At 41.5% G+C, this 17,760-nt stretch overlaps 1 protein-coding gene across 1 annotated transcript in view; it reads left to right on the top strand.

Moving 5' to 3' along the window:
* Positions 1–3,279: 3,279 nt before the first annotated feature.
* Positions 3,280–17,760, top strand: part of LOC140727709 (importin subunit alpha-5) — a 62,181-nt gene continuing 47,700 nt past the window's right edge. Inside the window, exon 1 of the mRNA XM_073045389.1 lies at positions 3,280–3,394. The gene's annotated coding sequence lies outside the window, so the exon portion shown is untranslated. The remainder of the gene's footprint in view (positions 3,395–17,760) is intronic.

Raw genomic sequence — 17,760 nt, 5'->3', positions numbered from 1 at the left:
ACTAAAATCCATGTAGACAACATCCACAGCTCTACCTTCATCAATCACCTTATTCACTTCCTCAAAAACCTCAGTTTATTAAGACCTGACATATGATCCCTCTATCATGTTCACTCTGAGTGCATCTGTGTTATTATCCCTGATTAATTGCATTACCCCCCCCCCCACACCCACCCCTTCCCACTTTTACTTCCTACTCTGTTTTTTCTAAAACATCAAAATCACGGAACATTTTGAATCCATTCCCGTTCTTCTTGCAACCAAGTCTCTGTTATGGCCACAGTGTCATAGCTGTATGCTGTTATCTATGCACTAAGTTCATCACCTTACCCTTAAAATGCCTAGTATTAAAATAGACACATTTCATCCTGTCCATCCCATTGTATCTACTACATTCCCCTGCTTGATCTTACTGGTCATGGCATCTACCTTCCTCTCAATCCCTCCACTTTCTGGTTCCCATCCTCCTGCCAAACTAATTTTAACATTCCTGTGTAGCAGTAGTTAGCTTCCTAGTTAGGATATTGGTTCCCCTCCAGTTATGATGCAAACTGTCTCTTTTATTCAATTTTCAAGATTGCTTATTATCATTTGTCAACCCACGTGTCACCCCTGCCCCAGTAAAGTTTCCAAAAATCCAAGAATCTGAAACCCTGCAGCTACCACTCATTTATCTGTTCTATCTTTCTTTGACTAGCATGTGGCACCATGAATAATCCAGAGATGAACACTTCTGAGGAAATTCTTTTCAGCCTCTTTCCTAACTTCCTGTATTTGCTGTACAGGACCTTTTCTCCCTTTCTACCTCGTCATTGGTGAACCACAGCCTCTGGCTGCTCACCCTCCCACTTGAAAATGTTCTGGAGCTCTGTGACATCCTCAACCCTTACACACCATCCTGGGTGAACAAAATCAGTGCAGACACCTATGGCAGATAATGAACTGCCTCCATGCAACGCTTTCAATGATTGTATCCTCTAAGTCTTCATTTTCATTGTAACATTCAAGATTATTGTTGATGCCTTCAAATTCCCTGTAGTCCTTAACTTGATGAATTAGTGAAATACTGTAGTTTCATTTCCACTCCCAGCTGTTTCTGGCACCTCCAAGTCTGAATGCTTGCAACCACAGCGAGCAAAACAGTTTGGAAATGTCTTTTGCTTATTTTTTGCCAACTATCAGTGTCAAAAATCTCTGCTTTAACACTTAAATGTGTACAAACACAAACAAACACAACTGACACTATTTAAAAACTGTTCACCCTAAGCACACCTAGCCTCTCAAGAGTGCATGACTGACACTAGTTAGAACCTGTTCTGCAACAGTTTCTTGCCCCAATTAAGTGGCATCAGGTCCCAAATAAGTGAAGGGAATCCCGGTAATTTTCTTGTTAAGTTTTTGTTCTTTAAGAGTTGTCCCAAATAAGCCGCTACCCCAATAAACCGATGGCCCAATGGACTGGAATCCACTGTACTTTATAATATCTGAAAAAAAAACTTTATCTTGGATAATGAAGAAAGAAACATATCTGGACTAAAAAGAGGAAAATAACGTGTTCCAAACTTATGAAACAATCCTGGGTTTCAGCCTAGGGGTGGGGAAGGAGTACTAGCTAGGAGGTCATATATGAAGCCAAGTGGGCAGGGGAAGTGATGGGTGGCAAAAGTAAAGGGCTGGAGAAGATGGAATCTGATAAGGGAGGAGAGTGGACCATGGGAAAAAGGGAAGGGGAAGGAGACATCAGGACACCTGGGGGGGGGGATGATAGGCTGGAGGAGAAGAGGAGAGGTGAGGGGGGAGTAAGAGTGGGGAATGGAAGAGGAGGGAAAGGAGATGGGGAGAAATTACCCAAAGTTAGAAGTTTGTGCCATCAGTTTGGAAGCTACCCAGATGGAATATGCGGTGATGCCTCATTATGGCAGTAGAGGAGTTCATGTTAGAATGGAAATGGGGACTGGCTATCAGGAACTCCTGCTTTTTGCAGATGGGGCAAAGGTGCTTGATAAAGCAGTCCCCTAATCTGAGGGGTCTCACCAATGTATAGGAGGCTGCATTGGATGCAAGGGATGCAGCAGACGACCCGAGCAGATTCTCAAGTGAAGTGTTGCCTCATTTGGAAGGATGGTTGGGGGCCCTGAATATAAATGAGGGAGGAATTGAATGGAAGTGAGGGAGGAGTTGAATGGGCAAGATAAGTCCACTTGCAAAGATAAGTGCCTGGCAGGAGATCAGTGGGGAGGGATGAAAGGATAGGTTGTTTCTCCAGATTCCAGTATCTGTAGTCTCTTGTGTCAGCAATTAGGAAGTGTCATGATCAACAATTGAATCGTTTAGTATTAGAAAGTGCCAGTAGATAGGGTTGATTCTGTGTCTCTGACCACAGGTTCTGCATTCTACTTTCACCGTGATAGCGTAGTACTAGTTTAGTATTAGAAAGTGCCGGTAGATAGGGTTGATTCTGTGACTCTGACCACAGGTTCTGCATTCTACTTTCACCGTGATAGCGTAATGCTATTACAGCTCAGGGTGTTGGAAGAAGAAGAAAGACCCGAATTCCAAGTGGAGTTATCGGGACTCCATCGTGACATTTTGTTAGCAGGCTTTCTTGTTTTTATGAGGCCGAGTTGCTAGCTCGACGCTCAACCCAGCACAGATGGAAAGCCAGCTGGATTCAAACTCAGGAGCCTTCGCTCTGAAGTCCGGCACTGATGCCACTATGCCACCAGGGTGTTGGAGCTCGGAGTTTAATCCCAGCACCCACTGTACTGAGTTTGTATGTCCTCCCTTTAGAATAGGTGGGTTTCCTCCAGGTGCTCCAGTTTCCCCCCCCCAGTCTAACGATGGTCACTTGGTCACTGTAAATTGTCCTGCGATTGGGCTAGGGTTAAAGTGGGGGTTGCTGGGCAGCGGGGCTCGAAGACCCTATTTCATGCTAAAAAAAAATGAATAAAATCTGGTGCTGCCTGAGCTGTTGAGTGTTTCCAGCATTTTTTTCTCAGGCTGCTAATTTTTTCTGCAGATTTTTTAAAACATGCGCCATTAAGACTCGTCCACGTTGTACAAAGCAAGAGGGAGCATGAGTCATCGACCATGAGTGTGAGCGCAAAGCGGGAACCAACACAGCGACGCGCCAGTCAGAGAGCGAGCTGGGGAACGTCACGGAGCATGCGTCAGAGAGCGAGCTGGGGAACGTTACGTCAGCGGAGCGAATGAACGCAGGAGCCGCAGAACGTCGTCCGCTGCTCCCGGGACCCAATTACCCAGCAAGCTCGTCGGTGGCGTGTGGGCATGCGCGGGTGGGTGGCCCTGAGATTCTGAAAGCGCCGGGCGGTGAGGGCGGCTGTCGGCAGAAATATTGACCATATATTAAAATTAACAGAGGACACGGTAACAGGTAAGTTGAAACTGTTTTACTTTGTTTTAATGTGTTAAATAAGAGTAAAAGTAATTGGTTTGATGGTGAAAGTCCAGATATCCTAAGTCCTGCTGTTTTTGAATGGTGTGGGGTGTTATCACTTCCAATGAGGCCTAAAGTTAATGGAAACCGAGGACTTGTCATATATATATATAAACTGTAGCGAATGTGTTTCTGAGAACGTCTTGATCCCAGGCTTCCGGTGTCTGTAATTTTCTAAATTGTTGAGTAGTACTATTTTAGGCTTCAGTAACGTTGGCGAATTGTAAAATATAGTCAAGCAGATAAACAGTGCATTTTCTAAATTTTATTTGCAGCCTTGCACAGAAGGATGTGCTTTTTGAGATGACTAATTCAATTTTTACCGATTTAATAGGACCTAATCGGTTTTACTAATTATTATTTTGAGTGAGCTATCGTCCAGATGTACAAAGGTCATGTAGTATTGTAAGATTCCATCGAAGGAGGTATAGAGGAAGTAGATCTACTGAAAAATAGTTTCTGTGTCACATATTATAACAACGACTGTGACAGGTGCACAAAAAGTTATTACAAAAGGTAAGAGTGGATTAAGAAAAATAGGGGAGTTGCTCATTATTGTGCCGTGTCAGAGTGGTGGCTATCCAACAGAAAAGAGACTTAAACTAGATGGATCATTTTTGGATTGGTCATCTGTAACTAGTGGAGTGCTACATATGATCTATTTGAAGTGTGCATGAAGGGAGCAACAGTACTATAGTAGAACTTTATGCTGATGCAAAGAGAGATAGGCTTAGTACGTTATGAAGAAAGCAGGATGAGCCCTGAAAGAGATACACGAGAGGTTAACTGAGTCATAGAAACAGCATCGAAACAAGAATCTGTACTGGCCATTGCCCATCTGTTTACACTTTACAGAAATGAATCCCATCAATTCTACCCCCACCCCAGATCGTACCACTCTCCCACAAACTAGGGGCAATTTACAGTAGCCAGTTAACCTACAAACCCACATGCCTTTGGGAAATGGAAGAGAATTGGAGAATCTGATAGTTACGGCAAACATCGCACATGGCACCCAAGGTTGAGATTGAACTCAGGTCTTTGGTGCTATGAGACCAGCATCTCTATGAGCTCTGTCATAGCGCTGTCCCTAGGACTAGCAAGAAAGTGGCAGATACAATATGATGGTAAATACAGTCATTGACATTGGAAAGAACAGTGAGAAACCATTATTTAAAGGGAGTGAAACTGCAAAAATCTGCCTCAAATGGATGAAGGGTTCTTAACACAAAAAGCTTGTACAGATACAGCAAATAGAAAGGTTAATGAAATTGTAATTTTTAATTACAGTGAGTATGGGGTATAAAACTAAGGGAATCATGATGCAACTTCAGAATGCTGCTGAGACCATGGCAGAAGTATTGGATTACAGCTTAAGGAAAAATGAGGCTGTACTGAGAAGGTTCATTTGGTTGATTCCTGGAATTGAAGAATGAAGGGATACAGTCGGCCCTCCTTATCCGCAAGGGATTGGTTCCGGGACCCCTCACAGATACCAAAAAACGTGGATGCTCAAGTCCCTTATTCAACTTGTCTTAATGCAGTGGACCTTAGGACCCAGCAGAACCCCAGACCTTATTTAACCTTTCTCAGTGCAGTGAACATTATGATCAGGCGATAGAACTCTGAATCCACAGTGTTTCTGTTCACGAAAATAATCACAATCACAATCAAAAATAAAGTGGAAATAATAAAGCTATCGGAAAAAGGTGAAACGCCATCAGTCATTGTAAAAGCGTTAGGCTACGTCGGTCAACAATCGGAACAATTTTAAAGGATAAAAGTGAGAAAGGCCCTGCCCCAATGAAAGCTACAATTATTACTAAGCAATACAGTGGTTTAATTACTGGGTTTTGGGGTTTTGAGTTTTTGATCCTCCACATCAACCTGGCTGGTTGGAGAGCGCACTCGAAAGCGGTCTGTCACTGGCTCGCACTCGGGAACTTCAGTTCCTGAACCCGGCACTGAAACATACGTTCTTAAGTGTTTTATATGCATAGAAAGGTAAAATATGTACTATATACTAAGACAAATGTTTGACTAACTGACGCTAAATAATACTGGATGTACCAGTTCCGACTTACTTAGTAAGAGAACTTCTGATTTTTTTCGATCCTGATCCACGATAACCCACGCACATCCTCCATATACTTTAAATCATATCTGGATTACATATAATACATAATACTATGTAAATGCTATGTAAAATAGTTGTTATACTGCATTGTTTAGGGAATAATGACAAGAAAAAAAGTCTGTACATGCTCGAACAACAAGTGCTTGAAGAGCACTTCCGTGTTTTCTCGATTCACGGTTGGTTGAATTTGTGGATAAGGAGGGCCGTCTGTATTGGATTATTGATATAGAAGGAAGCCATTTGCCGCTGACTCCATACTGGCTGTTGGAGCAATCCCATTCGTTCTCTTTTCTCACTTATTTCCCAAATATCTATTCTGGATGTGCCCACTAACATTTTGAGCTAGTTCTCCCAACAGACACAAAAACTAGGTGGAATTGACAGCAGCCAGTTAAGCTAAGAACAAGCAAACCTGTGTAGCCACAGGAAAATGTGCAAACTCTGCACAGACAGCAGCAAAAATCTGTACTGAATTGTTGCTGGTGCTTAGAGACAGCTGCTTTACTAGCTGTACCACTCTGCCATCTATACATATAAGAATATAGAAGACTGGGAAATGATCCTTTTGAAGCTTCTGAGGGGTATTGTGTAGATGCTGATGAGCTATTGCCTCAAGTGTTGTTACCTGGCTGTTGGTGGCATTGTTTCAGAGTAGGGAGCCATACACTTTAGAAAGAGATGATGAAGGCTTTAATATGAGGATTGTGAATCTTTAGAGCTCTCTACCCCATATATTCAAGATGGTGAAGTTATGCTGGAATGGAGATCTATGGGAAAATGGTTTTTGATGCCAAGATTGGATCAGCTTTGATCTCATTGGGGATTAGCAGAGCACGACTGAAGAGTCAAATGGCCTGCTCCAGCTTCAGGTTTACATATTTCGAGAAAGATAATTTCATCCTTTAGTTCCATTGATATAGAAGAGAAAAACAATAACAGGTGTTGTAGTTACAGAGAAATGACAGTGCATACAGGCAGTATGGTGCAAGGGCATAATGAGGTAAATTGTGAGATCAAGTCCGTCTTATCACATTCTTTGATTATGTTGGCTGCTGTACTGCACACAGAGTTCATGGAAGAGAGGCTGGTTTCTGTGATGTGCTTAACTGTGTCCACAACTCTGTGCATTTCCTTACAGTCTTGGGTATATCAGTTGACATAACAAGCTGTGATGTATGTTTTCTGTGGTGTATTGATAAAAATTGCTGAGGATCAAAGGGGACATGCCAAATTTCTTTAGCCTCTTGAGCAAGAAGAGGCACAGGTGTGGTTTCTTGGCCAGGGTATCTGTGTGTTTAAACCAGGATAGGCATTGTTGATGTTCATTCCTAGGAACTTCATATAAACAGGAGCATGTGCTCCCCCCACCCCTCCAAGATGTTCCTGAAGTCATTGACCAATGCTAGTGCGTTTTGTTAACTTTGGTCGTGGTTGTGAAACCATGTTGCTAGATTATCTCTATATCCTATATTCTGGCTTATTGTTACTTCAGATGCTCGTAAGAGAATTGAGAATGGTGCTTAAAGTGCAATTACGAAGAAAGCATGATAGCACCTCTATTTCCTTAGAAGTTTACGAAGAATCATTATGACAGGTAATACTTTGACAAACTTCTATAGATGTGTAGCAACAGATACAAAATGCTGGTAGAACTCAGCTGGACAGGCAGCATCTATGAAAGTGAATAAATGGTTGATATTTTGGGACAAGACCCTTCTTAAGGAGCAGAAAGGATGGTGGGGCGGGGAGCGGGTGGGGGAAGAAGGTGATAGATGAAGCCAGGTGGATTGAAAGGTAAAAGGATAGTGAGCAAGGAATCTGCTAGGAGACTATAGATGTATGGTGTAGCATTTATTGACTAGTTGCATCATGGCCTGCAATGGAAACACCAAAGCCTTAGAATGGACAATCCTACAAAAAAGTATGGATACGGCCCCTTCACTGAACTGTTCCCACTATATATGAACTTGCTTTTAAGACCTCATGTCGTGTTCTCTATATTTTGCGTGATTAGGCCCAAGCTAGACATGTCGTTTAAGTCTGTTAAAATGTACAATATTGCAGTCTGGTACAAACAATTCTTCCTACCTATGTGTCTGACCCAACCTGCCATTCAGATCATTACTTTTACTGTACCCTGGAACCTGTGTTTTTGTTAATTTTAAGCCCAAATGCAGTTTCAAGGACTCTTTATCTCATGTTCTCAATATTTATTACTTATTTTTTTATTTTTTGTATTTACATAATTGTCATTGGTTGTTTGAGCTGTTGGGTGTGGTCTTTCATTGATTACGTAAGGATTCTTGGATTTACCCTGCCCACAAGAAACGTATCTCGAGAATGTATATGTGAATGTGTATGTGTATGTATTCTATAATAAAGTTACTTTGAACTTTTGAGATCTGGCCCACTTCAGTGGTGTTATCTGCAAACTTAGACATGATGTTAGTGTAGAATCTGCCAGAGTATTTAAGGAGTAAGTAGGGAGCTGAGGAAGCAGACTTGTGGGCACCAACATTGAGCACAATTATGGCAGAGGTGTTGCTATCTATTCTCATTATTGCAATCTGTTGGTCAGGAAGTCAAGGATCCGGTTGCAAAAGGATGTGTTGAGTTCCAAGGCTAGAAATTTAGAGATGAATTGGCAAGGAATAATAATGTTAAAGGTGGAGCTGCAGTCAATAAACGGTAGTTTAAAATATGTGACTTCACTGTCCAGTTGCTCCAGAGCTGAGTGTGTGGTTTTTTCTGTGGGCCTGTTTTTGTAGGAGCATTGCTGCAGATCAAGGTTGGCTGAGAGGCTGGAGTTAATGCATGCTATGGCCACCCTCTCGAAGCACTTCCTGATGTGTATGTCAGAGCCACTGGGGCATTGACATTAAAGCACATTACCTTAAGGGTGATAGTGGTCTTAATGCAGGTGGGAACTTCAGATTAAACCTGTACCAGAAAACCAGGTATGATTTGGAGAGGGTTATTTCAAGGACAAAGAAACAATTTTGAACGAGATTGGAGGTGGCGTCAGATGCACAGCAACTCTGGCAGAGTCTGCAGGACATTACTTACTTCAAAGCGAAACCCAATAGCATTAATGGTAGCGATACTTCACTCACTGCCTTCTATGCATGCTTTGAAAGGGAGAACAAAACTACAGCTGTGAAGATCCCAGCTGCACCTGATGACCCTGTGATCTCCATCTCAGGCTGATGTTAGGCTCTCTTTAAAGAGAGAGAACCCTCTCAAGGCAGAAGGTCCTGATGGAATACCTGGTAAGGCTCTGAAATTCTGTGTCAACCAACTAGCGGGAGTATTCAAGGACATTTTCAACCTCTCACTGCTACGGGCGGAAATTCCTTCTTGCTTCAACAAGGCAAAGATTATACCAGTGCCTAAGAAAAATAATGTGAGCTGCCTTAATAACTATTGCCCAGTAGCACTCACATCGACAGTGATGAAATGCTTTGAGAGATTTGTCATGACTAGACTGAACTCCTGCCTCAGCAAGGACCTGGACCCATTGCAGTTCGCCTATCGCCACAATAGGTCAATGGCAGACAGAATCTCAGTGGCTCGCCACACGGCTTTAGACCACCTAGACAACACAAACACCTACGTCAGGATACTGTTCATCGACTATAACTCAGCATTTAAAACCATGAATCCCACAATCCTGATTGAGAAGTTGCAAAACCTGGGCCTCTGTACCTCCCTCTGCAATTAGATCCTCAACTTCCTAATCGGAAGACCACAATCTGTGTGGATTGGTGATAACATGTCCTCCTCACTGATGATCAACACTGAGGCATCTCAGGTGTGTGTGTGCTTAGCCCTCTTCTCTACTCTCTATACCCATGACTGTGTGGCTAGACATGGCTCAAGTACCATCTGTAAATTTACTGATGATACAGCCATTGTTGGTAGAATCTCAGATGGAGACAAGAGGGTTTACATGAGCGAGATATGCAAACTAGTGGAGTGGTGTCGCAGCAACAGCATTGCACTCAATGTCAGTAAAACGAAAGAGCTGATTATGGACTTCAGGAAGGGCAAGACGAAGGAACATATACCAATCCTAGAGAGATTAGAAGTGGAGAGAGTGAGCAGTTTCAAGTTCCTGACTGTCAAGATCTCTGAGGACCTAACCTGGTCCCAGCATATCAATGCAACTATATAGAAGGCAAGACAGTGACTATACTTCATTGGGAGTTTGAAGAGATTTGGTATGTGAACAAAAACATTCAAAAATTTGTATAGATGTACTGTGCAGAGCTTTCAGACAGGCTGCATCACTGGTATATAGAGGGCTACCTCACAGGACTGAAAGAAACTGCAAAGGGTCTTAAATTTTAATCTATTCAATATACATATACTGTTATTATTTTTCTTCTGTATTATGTTTTGCATTGAACTGCTATTGCTAAGTTAACAAAATTTCATGAAACATGCTGGTGGTAATAAATGTGATTCTGTATCAACATGTTTTACATGACACTGTCACCTGAAGCTTAGTAATAGTTGGATAATGCAAAAAGGCATTGATCCAAAAGACAAGAGTAAATCAACAACAGAATGGTTTAAAAAGAAGAAAGTTTGTATTTTGGAATGGCAGAGTCAAAGTCCTGTCCTTAATCCTATGGAAATGTTGTGGAAGGACCTGAAGCAAACAGTTCATGCAAGGAAGCCCACCAACATCTCAGAGTTAAAGCAATTTTGTAAGGAGGAATGAATAACCTAAAACCCTTTCAAGCCGATGTGTAGGACTGACCGGAAATGTTTGTTTGAAGTTATTGCTGTATGGGGGGGGGGGGGGGGGGAGGGGGGTTCACACCAGTTAGTGAAAACAAAGGTTCACATACTTTTTCCAACGAATACATGGATATTGGATCTTTAAATAGTAATTGCGCCTATTATAGCATGACACATTTCTGTATTTGCAACAGTAGGCAAATATATTACCAGTCGTAATATCATGATGCTTAGATTTTTAAGAGATAATAGGTTTAATTAAGAGGTAAAATACATGAAATTGTTCTATAATTGTTGATCTCATGAGTTATATGAAGGGTACGCATGAAGTGTTGAGAAGAAAGCCATCTCCCAAGTTTGTCAAGTTAAGTTGCATAGGGAAATCTTGTAGTTTTTGATACTCCCCAGCAGGATGTGAAGACAGTGCTTTAGCAAACCTTTTATTTATGTTGATATTTGTTAGTTTTGGAGCATTGCATCTGAACACTTGATTTTATTGAGCTTAGTCTCTCTTATGGAACTGTAGAGAATTGACTACTCTTAGTGAACTTAGTGGTTGAGCTTTGAAATTTAACTAGAAGAACTTGGATTTTGTTACTCGAATAGTGAAGTATTTGGTTGCAATGAAAAAGAAAAGGAAGTAAAAGGGAGGGTTGGAAAGAAATTAGTGTCTGTTATGAAGGTGAATCTCTGGACTGGTTGAACTTTATCAATTCTTTTTAGTACGTGTTGGGAATTGCTTCATTGATCTGGATCAATGGAAAGAAAATAATTAGGAGTATTATCCTGATAGAAATGCTTGTAATATATTTTAGTTGAGAACAGATTTTAGTTTAGCTATAGTGGATGTTTGGGAAAGTTACGTCGGCATAGAATTACTTCATTTAAAGAATGCAAATATCCACTGTTACCTGGATGTAGCCCTAGATTCTCCTTGCCATATTGGTCATAGATCAGGGTTTAAGCTAGAAGTCTTCCTTGGTTACATCTATTATTTTAACAGTTGGGGATGTGTACAGGTGCCTGGAGTTCCATGTTAAAATTAGCCAGAGAATCTTGAAGTATTCACTTATTCCATAGGGAGATTCACTGAGACACCAGACTAACTTGACTGTAATCAGGGAGTGTGTTTTGCTGTCAGAAATAGTGTTCCTTTTGTTTGCACTTCCAAACAAATTTCTTAGAACTGGAAATCATCTGCCCATTCTGTCTCATTTAGACTGGCAATGTCAGTGTAAGAGAGTCTGAGTTCCATGGTCATTGTCTGAATAGGTTCAGTTTTATTCAGTTCATTGTCAGTACACAAGTACATATATGCACAAGTGCAATGAAAAACTTACTTGCAGCAGCTAAGACTTGAGAGCAGTTAGGCTATTCAGCCCATTAAGTCTGCTCTGCTATTCAATCATGCCTGATTTATTATTCCCTCAACCACGTTCTTCTGCCTTCTCCCTGTAGCCTTTGACACCTTTACTAATCAAGAAAATATCAACCTCCACTAAGTGAACTCAATGGCTTGGCCTCCACAGCCGTCTATGGCAATGAATTCCACAAATTCATCACCCTCTGACTAAAGGAATTCATTATCAGTCCTAAAGGGATGTCCTTCTAATTTGTGTCTATGCCCTCTGGTCCTAGATTCTCCCACTACTGGGAACATCATCTCCATGGTCACTCTATTTGGCAGGTTTCAGTTAGATTTCTCCCCATCCTCCTAACCAGGTCAAGAGCTATGAAATGCTCCTCATACATTAACCCTTTATCCCTAGGATTTTTTTTTTGCAGGTTTCCCTTAGACCCGCTTCAAATCCAGCATATCCATCCCAGAACTGCTCACAGCATTCCAAGTGCAATCTGATGCCTTATTAAACTCAGCATTACATTCTTGCTTTTATATTCTAGTCCTCTTGAAATGAATGTTGGTATTGCATTTACATTCCTTATGACTGACTCACCTGCAAGGTGACATTTATGGAATGCTGGACTAGAAGTTTCAAGTCCCTTAGGACCTCCAGTTTCTGAATTCCCAACCCATTTAGAAAATATACACTTCACCATGCTGTTTTCTGTCTGCCACTTCTTCACCCATTCTCCCAAACTGTCCAAGTCCTTCTGCAGACTCTCTGCTTCCTCAACACTACCTGCCTCCTTCACTTATCTTTGTACCATCCACAAAGCCATCAATTCCATCAACTAGATCATTAATATGTTATGAATGTACCACAGCTCTGAGGGACCGAAGGGTGCGGGATAGCCCCCTCCTTTGTGAGAATCGCAAGATCACTATTGAGTCAGTTCAGGAGACCCAGGAAATGAGAGAAAGACATGCAGAATCCACAAGGCAATGGAATGTGTCTTGGCCTCCGAAAGGCGGACCCATTGATACTGGCTATTGTCTCTTGGAGACGGACTTGTGTATTGCATCCTGTACTATGCATCGAAGCCCCAGGCAATGAACCGAGCGGGAGGTTGGTGGAGGGATTGCATCATCCCAACCTGATTGACAACTGAGACCCTGTGAGTCATGATAAAAAGAGGGTCTGTGGGAACAGCCCCTCAGATGCACCAGAAGAAACGCTAGAAATCCAGTGACAGCGTTTAATAGCGACAGCCGGTGGGGGGCTCGTGTGTGTCCTTCCCTTGCCTGGGATTGGCGGCCTCACCACGGACAAACGGCTTTAGCTAAAGGAGAGGCCACAAGTGAACGGCCACACCACGGGACTCCCGACGGATCGAAATCATAAAGGTTGGAAAACCCGCAGCGGTAACTGTTTTCATTCTATTCCTATTTCTCTCTCTCTCCAACAAAGTGCAACACAGCGACAACCAAAAGACGGCAGCTTGTGGAACTGCAGTGAACTGTATATTTCCATCGGACAATTCATTATCCCCTAGACAACGATAGAGCTTATTTCTTATTGATTATTATTATACCCGCACCTTTAGATTTAGTATTGACAATGTATATTATCTGTATGTTTGCATTGATATTATTTTTGTGTATTTTTACTAATAAATACTGTTAAAAATAGTACCATCAGACTTCAACGGACCTCTCTATCTTTGCTGGTAAGTGACCCAGTTACGGGGTACGTAACAAATATATAACATGAAAATAGTGGCCCCATCACTGACCTCTGTATTAGCATGGAGTAAAGGGCATTACAGAGGCATGAGAGAGGAGCTGGCCAAAATTGATTGGAAAAAACACTCACAGGAATGATGGCAGAGCAGGAAAAGTCAGAGTTTCTGGAAGCAATTCAGAAGGTGCAAGATATATACATCCAAAAGAAGTACCGGTAGTATTCTAAAGGCCAGATGACACAAACGTGGCTATCAAGAGAAGTCAAAGCCAACATAGAAGTCAGAGAGGACATATAATAGAGTAAAAATTAGTGGAAAGTTAGATGAGTGGGACGTTTTCAAAAGCCAACAGAAAAGAAGGCAACTTAAAAAAGTCAAGATGGAATACAAAGGTAAGCTAGCCAATAATAGAGGATACAAAAAGTTTCTTCAAATACATGAAGTGTAAAAGAGAGGCAAGAGTAGATATTGGATCACTGTAAAATGATACTGGAGGACAAACTCAGTAGTGTCAGGGGACAGAAGTGTGTGAAGTTGCCATTACTAGGGAGAAGGTTCTTAGGAAGCTCAAAGACCTGAAGTTAGATAAGTCACCTGGACAAGATGGTGTACACCCTAGGATTTCAAAAGAGGTGGCTGAAGAGATTGTGGAGGAATTATTAATGATCTTTCAAGAATCAGTTGATTCTGGTATGGTTCTGGCAGAATGGAAAATTGTAAATGTCACTCCAATCTTGAAGAAGGGAGAGAGGCAGTAGAAAGGAAATTACAGGCCAGTTAGTCTGACATCACTGGTTGGGAAGATGTTGGAGTAAATTAAGGATGTGGTTTTGGAGTACTTGGAAGCAGCATGGTTTCCTTAAGGGAAGCTCTTACCTGGCAAATCTGTTGGAATTCTTTGAAGAAATTACAAACAGGATAGTCAAAGAAGAATTGGTGGATGTTGTTTTCTTGGATTTTCAGAATGCCTTTAACAATGTCCCACATGAGGTTGCTTAACAAGTTAAGAGCCCATGGTATTACAGGAGAGACGCTAACATGGATAAAGCAGTGGCTGATTGGCAGGGGCAAAGAGTGGGAATAAAGGGAGCCTTTTCTGATGGCTGCCGGTGACTAGTGATCTTCCACAGGTCTGTTAGAACCACTTCTTTTTATGTTATACATCAGTGACTTGGATGACAGAATTGATGGCTTTGTGGCAAGTTTATGGGTGATATGACAATGGGGGAGGGGCAGGTAATTTTGAGGAAGTAGAGAAGCTACAGAAGGACTTAGATTAGGAGAAGGGTCATAGTAGTGGTAGATGACATACCAAGTCAGGAAGTTTATGGTCATACACTTTGGTAGAAGAAATAAGAAAGGGTTGACTATTTTCTAAATGGAGAGAAAATATAAAAAACTGAGATGCAAAAGGACTTGGGGATCCGCATGCAGGATTCCCTAAAGGTTAATTTGCAGTTTGAGTTGGTAGTGAGGAAGGCAAATGCAATGTTAGCATTCATTTTGAGAGGACTAGAATATAAAAATAAGGATGTAATGCTGATGCTTTATAAAGCAGCAATGAAGCTTCACTTGGAGTTTTGTGAGCAGTTTTGGGCTCCTTATCTAAGAAAGGATGTGCTGACATTGGAGAGAGTTCCAGGGATTTCCAAAAATTATTCTGGTTTGAAAGGTTTATCATATGAAGAGCATTTGATGGTTCTAGGCCTTTAACTCACTGGAATTCAGAAGAATGACTGTAACCTTATTGAAATCTATTGACTGTTGAAAGTCCTCTATAGTGGATGTGGAGAGGGTGTTTCTTATAGTGGGGGAGTCTAAGATCAGAGGATACATAATCAGAATTGAGGGGCATCATTATAATTTACAAAATTATATCTATATAATGGTAGTATGTCCCAGCTAGCAGAACCAATTTGAATATTCAATACTGGTGTCTGTTTCAAAAGCCTGTGAATACAAACTCCAGATACCCAAGATATATCCATTTTATTAGGGTTGAATGATGTCTCCTTCAATAGACAATTAACTGTCTTGACCTGTGCATAGGTTTTATTTCCTGAAGACTGGTTCTCATTTTAGTTAACATACAGCAACTTCAGAATGATCGCTAACACTGAAATCATTCTAACTGACCTATAATTTCCTGCTTTTGTTCTTTACCTCAGAGGACTGACATGAGCAATTTCCCAGTCCTCTGAAACTATCCCTGTCTAGTAATTCCTGAAAGGTCACTATTAATGCCCAACCTTGGAGTGTTAATTCGTTTGGTCCAGGTGACTTATCCACTTCCATATCTTTCAGCTTCCCATGCCCCTTCTCCTGAGTAACACTGACTACACTCATTTCTGCACAATACCTGCACCCGACTCCCTTGACTTACTGGCGTGTTACTGATGTCTTCCACAGTGAGGATTAATTTTGTGAGTTCGCCTGTCATTTCTTTTTTCCCCTTTACTAATATTACAGCATTATTCTCCAGCAGTTCAATGTCCACTCTTGGCTTTTCTACACTTTATGTACCTGAGAAAAACTTTTTGCTATCCTCTTTCACATTATTATCTTTTCTCTCCTTATTGCCTTTTCTAGTTGCCTTCTGTTGGTTTTAAAAAGCTTCCCAAGCCTTCAGCTTCTGCTAATTTTTTGCAATATTGTATGCCTTTTTAGCTTTTATACTGACTTTGACCTTGTTAGCCACAATTGCCACTTCCTGCCTTTGGAATCTTACTTCTTGGGGGTGAAATGGTTCTACATCTTCCAAATTGCTCCTAGAAACTCTTGCCATTACTGTCTTACAGTCATCCCTGTTAGGGATCCCTACCAATCAACTTTTGCCAGTTCCTTTCTCATGTGTCCATATGCCGCCTTTTATTTAGCTATAATTCCAATACATTCAATTTTAGCTTCTCCCTTAAACTGCTAGATGTGAATTTTGTTATATGATGTTGTTGCAGGCTGGCCAGGATTGGATTCCCAGTCTTCCATGTTACATGGAAGACTGGGAATCCAATGCTATACAAAGTTCCAAAAATGAAGATGGAGAAGGTATTGGAAAGGTGCTGAGTCATCACATAGAGATAGTGGGTGGTAAATTAGAATCAATTTGGGTTAAAATCACAGCAGAGCAAAGAAGTCTGGTGGGAGTGGGTATACACCTCTAAAAGATTTGACTAACCAAACTAAACTAAACCAATCCAAACTATTGTTGAAGAAGAATTTGTAAAGTGCAGCAAGGATAGTTCTTGGAATGGAATCTTCCCAGCAAAGAATGATTTCAGATTCGATTAATAAGAAATTCTGTGATTAAGGATTCCTCCAGGCAATAATGACATAATATGGTAGAAATTTAGACCTAATTGAAAGGTCACAGGAAAAAAACCATTATCTTCAGCTTAGATGAAGGAATTATGATGGCATGAACCTGAAATTGAGAGCCACTCCCCACTGATCTCAATGTCTTTTATGCACACGTTAAAAACTAAACTAACACTACACCTGTGCAAAGCTGCAGCATCTGGTGACCCTGTGATCTGTCTCAGGCCAATGTTCAAAGGCTCATTTGTATTCTCCAGATAGCCACAAAACAAAGAATATGAAAGTCGTTCAGAGAGAAACATCAAACTCAACCCCCCCCCCCCCCCCCACCGCGAGTACAAAGAAGAACTGCATCCTGAACATCCCCCCAGCCCCCTGCACAAAACAGAACAGGAACATCGACCCTTCCCCTGCACAAAAAACTAACAGTGCTAGCGCCATCTGAATCAAGAGGGTGAACCCTTGCAGTGCGACAGGCCTCAAAGGTGTATCTGGCCAGGCACTGCAAACGTTCCAACCCAACTGGCTAAAGTGTTTGAAGACATCTTCAACCTCTCGCTGCTGTGGTCTAAGATTCCTACCTGCTTCAAAAAGGTAACAACCATACCGATGCCCATGAGAAGCAGGGTAAGCTGCCAGAATGACTATTGACTGGTAGCACTTCATACATTTCTGTAATGAAGTGTTTCAAGAGGTTGGTCGTGGTTAGAATTAACTCTTACGTAAGCAAAGACTGGATCTGTTGCAATTCACCTACTGTCAGAACAAGTTTTCTGCAGACATGATCTCACTGGCTCACCACTCTACTTTGGAGCACCTATACAACAGCAAAATATTTGTCAGGTTGCTGTTTCTTGTTTTCGAGCTTAGCGTAGAACACCATCATCCACTCAGTATTAATCACCAAACTTCTAAACCAAGACCATAAGATACAGGAGCAGAAGTAGGCCATTCGGCCCTTTGAGTCTGCTCTGCTTTTCAGTCATGGACTGATCCAATTCTTCTGGTCATCCCCACTCCC

This window comes from Hemitrygon akajei, chromosome 5 (genome assembly GCF_048418815.1).
Source record: "Hemitrygon akajei chromosome 5, sHemAka1.3, whole genome shotgun sequence".
NCBI lineage: Eukaryota > Metazoa > Chordata > Chondrichthyes > Myliobatiformes > Dasyatidae > Hemitrygon > Hemitrygon akajei.
Note: the sequence above shows the minus strand (reverse complement) of the source record. Positions and strands in the feature narration are given on the sequence as shown.